The sequence below is a fragment of the Triticum dicoccoides genome, chromosome 1B (assembly GCF_002162155.2).
Source record: "Triticum dicoccoides isolate Atlit2015 ecotype Zavitan chromosome 1B, WEW_v2.0, whole genome shotgun sequence".
Lineage (NCBI taxonomy): Eukaryota > Viridiplantae > Streptophyta > Magnoliopsida > Poales > Poaceae > Triticum > Triticum dicoccoides.
This window is the reverse complement of record NC_041381.1, coordinates 342,646,499-342,653,832: the sequence shown is the minus strand read 5'-3', so window position 1 is coordinate 342,653,832 and position 7,334 is coordinate 342,646,499.

Sequence of the window (7,334 nt, the reverse complement as noted above, 5' to 3'; positions counted from 1 at the left end):
CCCCTCCCGTGCCGGACGGCGGGTGCCCCGTCCAAGCGCGACCGCTGCCGCCCTCCTCTCCGTCCGCGCTAGCGCTGCCCGTGGCTGCCGCTCCCTCCGAGCCTCGCGTCCAATGGGCCGACTTTGCCGATGACGAGCCCTTCCCTCCCCCCGCTGTCCCTGTCGCCTCCTCCGCCACTGAGCCTCGTCGCACCGTGTTGCCTCGCCGGGCTGGTGGCTCAGCCTCCCTCGTGCGGGGTTCTGCCGCCGCCTCGCGAGCGTCGCGGCCGCCGCCGACGCCCTCGACCTCGGCTCGGGCGGACGGGCGCAAAGGCTCGGACTTGGCCGGTGGCTCGACTCGCCGCCGGCGTACGCACACCTGGGGCGTGGCAGGCCGCTCCGAACGGGAGGGGGGGCGCTCATTCCTCCGGGTGTCGCCCGGCGGCGAAGGTTCGGCCGGCGTCTCCCCCGTTCCCCCATCGGCCCCTTCCGCTCAGTCGCCGGCGGTTCCATTCCTGCGCGCCTCCCCCTTCCGGCTCTTTATCGCGGCCTTCGGATCGTCAGGCTTGCGCTTCTGTTCTTCACGTCGGAGTTCAGTCGGCTTGGCTGCCTGCGCTGTTGGCCCGCCGCCGGCGGCGGCAGCGCTTGTCCTGGAGGGGGAAACCCTTCAGGCGCTTGTGCTGCCCCGCCCCATGGGTCGGGCCGTCGCCGCGCCTGGGCTCCTGGGCCCCGGCCCACCGCAGCAGCTTGGGCCTTCGGGTGGCCTGCTCCCTCCCCTGGACCTGTTGGGGAACGTTGCAGAAAATTAAAATTTTTCCTACGGTTTCACCAAGATCCATCTATGAGTTCATCTAAGCAACGAGTCAAGGGGAAGAGTTTGCATCTACATACCACTTGTAGATCGAGTGCGGAAGCGTTCAAGGGGATGGTGATGATGGAGTCGTACTCGTCGTGATTCGGATCACCGATGACCAAGTGCTGAACGGACAGCACCTCCGTGTTCAACACGCGTACGGGACGATCGACGTCTCCTCCGTCTTGATCCAGCAAGGAGGAAGGAGAGGTTGAGGAAGGCAGCTCCAAGGGCAGCACGACAGCGTGGTGCAGTTGGTGCAGCAGTATTCCGACAGAGCTTCGCCGAGCACGTACGGAGGAGGAGAGGTGTTGGGGAGGGGAGGGGCTGCGCCTTGAGTTGTGGTGTGTTGCAGCCCTCCCCTCACCCCTCTATATATAGGGGAAGGGGCAAGGGGGGGCCGGCCCTCTAGGGAAAACCCTAGGGGGGGCGGCGGCCAAGGGGTGGGGGGCTTGCCCCCCAAGCAAGGGGGGTGCGCCCCCTTTAGGGTTTCCCCCCCAACCCTAGGCGCATGGGCCCAATGGGGGGGCGCGCCAAGCCCACTAGGGACTGGCTGCTATCCCTACGCAGCCCAAGTGGCGCCCCGGGAGGGGTGGTCCCTCCCAGTGGACCCTCGGAACCTTTCCGGTGGTGCCGGTACAATACCGGTATGACCCCGAAACTTTCCGGTGCCCGTTTAACAACTTCCCATATATAAAACTTTACCTCCGGACCATTCCGGAACTCCTCGTGACGTCCGGGATCTCATCCGGGACTCCGAACAACATTCGGTAATCACATACTTGTCTTCCTGATAACCCTAGCGTCACCGAACCTTAAGTGTGTAGACCCTACGGGTTCGGGAGACATGCAGACATGACCGAGACTCTCCGGTCAATAACCAACAGCGGGATCTGGATACCCATGTTGGCTCCCACATGCTCCTCGATGAAGTCATCGGATGAACCACGATGTCGAGGATTTGATCAAACCCCGTATACAATTCCCTTTGTCAATCGGTACGTTACTTGCCCGAGACTCGATCGTCGGTATCTCAATACCTTGTTCAGTCTCGTTACTGGCAAGTCACTTTACTCGTACCGTAATGCATGATCCCGTGGCCAACACCTTGGTCACCTTGAGCTCATTATGATGATGCATTACCGAGTGGGCCCAGAGATACCTCTCCGTCATACGGAGTGACAAATCCCAGTCTCGATCCGTGTCAACCCAATAGACACTTTCGGAGATACCTGTAGTGCACCTTTATAGTCACCCAGTTACGTTGTGACGTTTGATACACCCAAAGCATTCCTACGGTATCCAGGAGTTACACGATCTCATGGTCGAAGGAAGAGATACTTGACATTGGAAAAGCTCTAGCAAACGAACTAACCGACCTTTGTGCTATGCTTAGGATTGGGTCTTGTCCATCACATCATTCTCCTAATGATGTGATCCCGTTATCAACGACATCCAATGTCCATAGCCAGGAAACCATGACTATCTGTTGATCACAACGAGCTAGTCAACTAGAGGCTTACTAGGGACATATTGTGGTCTATGTATTCACACGTGTATTACGATTTCCGGATAATACAGTTATAGCATGAATAAAAGACTATTATCATGAACAAAGAAATATAATAATAACACTTTTATTATTGCCTCTAGGGCATATTTCCAACAGTCTCCCACTTGCACTAGAGTCACTAATCTAGTTACATTGTGATGAATCGAACACCCATAGAGTTCTGGTGTTGATCATGTTTTGCTCACGAGAGAGGTTTAGTCAACGGATCTGCCACATTCAGATCCGTATGTACTTTGCAAATTTCTATGTCTCCATCTTGAACATTTTCACGGATGGAGTTGAAACGACGCTTGATGTGCCTGGTCTTCTTGTGAAACCTGGGCTCCTTGGCAAGGGCAATAGCTCCAGTGTTGTCACAAAAGAGTTTGATTGGCCCTGACGCATTGGGTATGACTCCTAGGTCGGTGATGAACTCCTTCACCCAAATAGCTTCATGCGCTGCCTCCGAGGCTGCCATGTACTCCGCTTCACATGTAGATCCCGCCACGACGCTCTGCTTGCAGCTGCACCAGCTTACTGCTCCACCATTCAACATATACACGTATCCGGTTTGTGACTTAGAGTCATCCAGATCTGTGTCGAAGCTAGCGTCGACGTAGCCCTTTACGACGAGCTCTTCGTCACCTCCATAAACGAGAAACATGTCCTTTGTCCTTTTCAAGTACTTCAGGATATTCTTGACCGCTGTCCAGTGTTCCTTGCCGGGATTACTCTGGTATCTTGCTACCAAACTTACGGCAAGGTTTACATCAGGTCTGGTACACAGCATGGCATACATAATAGATCCTATGGCTGAAGCATAGGGGATGACACTCATCTCTTCTTTATCTTTTGCCGTGGTCGGTGACTGAGCTGAGCTCAATCTCACACCTTGTAACATAGGCAAGAACCCTTTCTTGGACTCATCCATTTTGAACCTTTTCAAAATCTTATCAAGGTATGTGCTTTGTGAAAGACCTATGAGGCGTCTCGATCTATCTCTATAGATCTTGATGCCTAATATATAAGCAGCTTCTCCAAGGTCCTTCATTGAAAAACATTTGTTCAAGTAGGCCTTAATGTTGTCCAGAAATTCTATATTATTTCCCATCAAGAGTATGTCATCCACATATAATATGAGAAATGCTACAGAGCTCCCACTCACTTTCTTGTAAACGCAGGCTTCTCCATAAGTCTGCATAAACCCAAACGCTTTGATCATCTCATCAAAGCGAATATTCCAACTCCGAGATGCTTGCACCAGCCCATAAATGGATCGCTGGAGCTTGCATACTTTGTTAGCATTCTTAGGATCGACAAAACCTTCCGGCTGCATCATATACAGCTCTTCCTTAAGATGCCCGTTAAGGAATGCCGTTTTGACGTCCATCTGCCATATCTCATAATCATAGTATGCGGCAATTGCTAACATGATTCGGACGGACTTAAGCTTTGCTACGGGAGAGAATGTCTCGTCGTAGTCAATCCCTTGAACTTGTCGATAACCCTTAGCGACAAGTCGAGCTTTATAGATGGTGACATTACCATCCGCGTCCGTCTTCTTCTTAAAGATCCATTTGTTTTCTATCGCTCGCCGATCATCGGGCAAGTCAGTCAAAGTCCATACTTTGTTTTCATACATGGATTCTATCTCGGATTTCATGGCTTCTAGCCATTTGTTGGAATCTGGGCCCGCCATCGCTTCTTCATAGTTCGAAGGTTCACCGTTGTCTAACAACATGATTTCCAGGACAGGGTTGCCGTACCACTCTGGTGCGGAACGTGTCCTTGTGGACCTACGAAGTTCAGTAGCAACTTGATCCGAAGTACCTTGATCATCATCATTGGTTTCCTCTTCAGTTGGTGTGGGCATCACAGGAACATTTTCCTGAGCTGCACCACTTTCCCGTTCGAGAGGTAGTACTTCATCGAGTTCTACTTTCCTCCCACTTACTTCTTTCGAGAGAAACTCTTTTTCCAGAAAGCATCCGTTCTTGGCAACAAAGATCTTGCCCTCAGATCTTAAGTAGAAGGTATACACTACAGTTTCCTTAGGGTATCCTATGAAGACGCATTTTTCCGACTTGGGTTCGAGCTTTTCAGGTTGAAGTTTCTTGACATAAGCATCGCATCCCCAAACTTTTAGAAACGACATCTTAGGTTTCTTCCCAAACCATAATTCATACAGTGTCGTCTCAACGGATTTAGACGGTGCCCTATTTAAAGTGAATGTAGCTGTCTCTAGAGCGTATCCCCAAAATGATAGCGGTAAATCGGTAAGAGACATCATAGACCGCACCATATCCAATAGAGTGCGATTACGACGTTTGGACACACCGTTTCGCTGAGGTGTTCCAGGCGGCATGAGTTGTGAAACGATTCCACATTTCCTTAAGTGTGTGCCAAATTCGTGACTTAAATATTCTCCTCCACGATCTGATCGTAGGAATTTTATCTTTCGGTCACGTTGATTCTCCACCTCATTCTGAAATTCCTTGAACTTTTCAAAGGTCTCAGATTTGTGTTTCATTAAGTAGACATACCCATATCTACTTAAGTCATCAGTGAGAATGAGAACATAACGATATCCTCCGCGAGCCTCAACGCTCATTGGACCACACACATCGGTATGTATGATTTCCAACAAGTTGGTTGCTCGCTCCATTGTTCCGGAGAACGGAGTCTTGGTCATTTTTCCCATGAGGCATGGTTCGCATGTGTCAAATGATTCATAATCAAGAGACTCCAAAAGTCCATCAGCATGGAGCTTCTTCATGCGCTTCACACCAATGTGACCAAGGCGGCAGTGCCACAAGTATGTGGGACTATCGTTATCAACTTTACATCTTTTGGCATCTACACTATGAACATGTGTAATATCACGCTCGAGATTCATTAAGAATAAACCATTGACCATCGGAGCATGACCATAAAACATATCTCTCATATAAATCGAACAACCATTATTCTCAGACTTAAATGAGTAGCCATCTCGTATTAAACGAGATCCAGATACAATGTTCATGCTCAAACTTGGCACTAAATAACAATTATTAAGGTTCAAAACTAATCTCGTAGGTAAATGTAGAGGCAGCGTGCCGACGGCGATCACATCGACTCTGGAACCATTCCCGACGCGCATCGTCACCTCGTCCTTCGCCAGTCTCCGTTTATTCCGCAGCTCCTGCTGTGAGTTACAAATATGAGCAACGGCACCGGTATCAAATACCCAGGAGTTACTACGAGTACTGGTAAGGTACACATCAATTACATGTATATCAAATATACCTTTGGTGTTGCCGGCCTTCTTATCCGCTAAGTATTTGGGGCAGTTCCGCTTCCAGTGACCCTTCCCCTTGCAATAAAAGCACTCAGTCTCAGGCTTGGGTCCATTCTTTGACTTCTTCCTGGTAACTGGCTTACCGGGCGCGGCAACCTCTTTGCCGTCCTTCTTGAAGTTCTTCTTACCCTTGCCTTTCTTGAACTTAGTGGTCTTATTGACCATCAACACTTGATGTTCTTTCTTGATTTCAACCTCTGCTGACCTCAGCATAGAAAATACTTCAGGAATGGTCTTTACCATCCCCTGCATATTGTAGTTCATCACAAAGCTCTTGTAGCTTGGTGGGAGCGACTGAAGGATTCTGTCAATGACTGCCTCATCAGGGAGGTTAATATTCAGCTGGGTCATACGGTTGTGCAACCCAGACATCTTAAGTATGTGCTCACTGACAGAACTATTTTCCTCCATCTTACAACTATAGAACTTGTCGGAGATGTCATATCTAGTTTCAGCTCTTCGAACATCTCATATGCTCCGTGATGCTCAAAACGCTTTTGGAGCCCCGGTTCTAAGCTGTAAAGCATGCCGCACTGAACGAGGGAGTAATCATCAGCACGAGACTGCCAAGCATTCATAATGTCTTGGTTCTCTGGGACGGGAGCGTCACCTAGCGGTCCTTCTAGGACATATTGTTTCCTGGCAGCTATGAGGATGATCCTCAGGTTCCGGACCCAGTCCGTATAGTTGCTGCCATCATCTTTCAGCTTGGTTTTCTCTAGGAACACGTTGAAGTTCATGTTGACATGAGCGTTGGCCATTTGATCTACAAGACATATTTGCAAAGGTTTTAGACTAAGTTCATGATAATTAAGTTCTAATCAAATTATGAACTCCCACTTAGATTAGACATCCCTCTAGTCATCTAAGTGTTACACGATCCGAGTCGACTAGCCCGTGTCCGATCATCACGTGAGACGGACTAGTCATCGTCGGTGAACATCTTCATGTTGATCGTATCTTCCATACGACTCGTGTTCGACCTTTCGGTCTCCGTGTTCCGAGGCCATGTCTGCACATGCTAGGCTCGTCAAGTTAACCCTAAGTGTTTTCGCTGTGTAAAACTGTCTTACACCCGTTGTATGTGAACGTAAGAATCCATCACACCCGATCATCACGTGGTGCTTAGAAGCGACGAACTGTAGCAACGGTGCACAGTTAGGGGAGAACACTTCTTGAAATTTTGTAAGGGATCATCTTATTTACTACTGTCGTCCTAAGTAAACAAGATGCATAAAACATAATAAACATCACATGCAATTATATAAAGTAGTGACATGATATGGCCAATATCATATAGCTCCTTTGATCTCCATCTTCGGGGCTCCATGATCATCTTGTCACCGGCATGACACCATGATCTCCATCATCATGATCTCCATCATCGTGTCTTCATGAAGTTGTCACGCCAACGACTACTTCTACTTCTATGACTAACGCGTTTAGCAATAAAGTAAAGTAAGTTACATGGCGTTCTTCAATGACATGCAGGTCATACAAAAATAAAGACAACTCCTATGGCTCCTGCCGGTTGTCATACTCATCGACATGCAAGTCGTGAATCCTATTACAAGAACATGATCTCATACATCACAATTCATCATTCATCA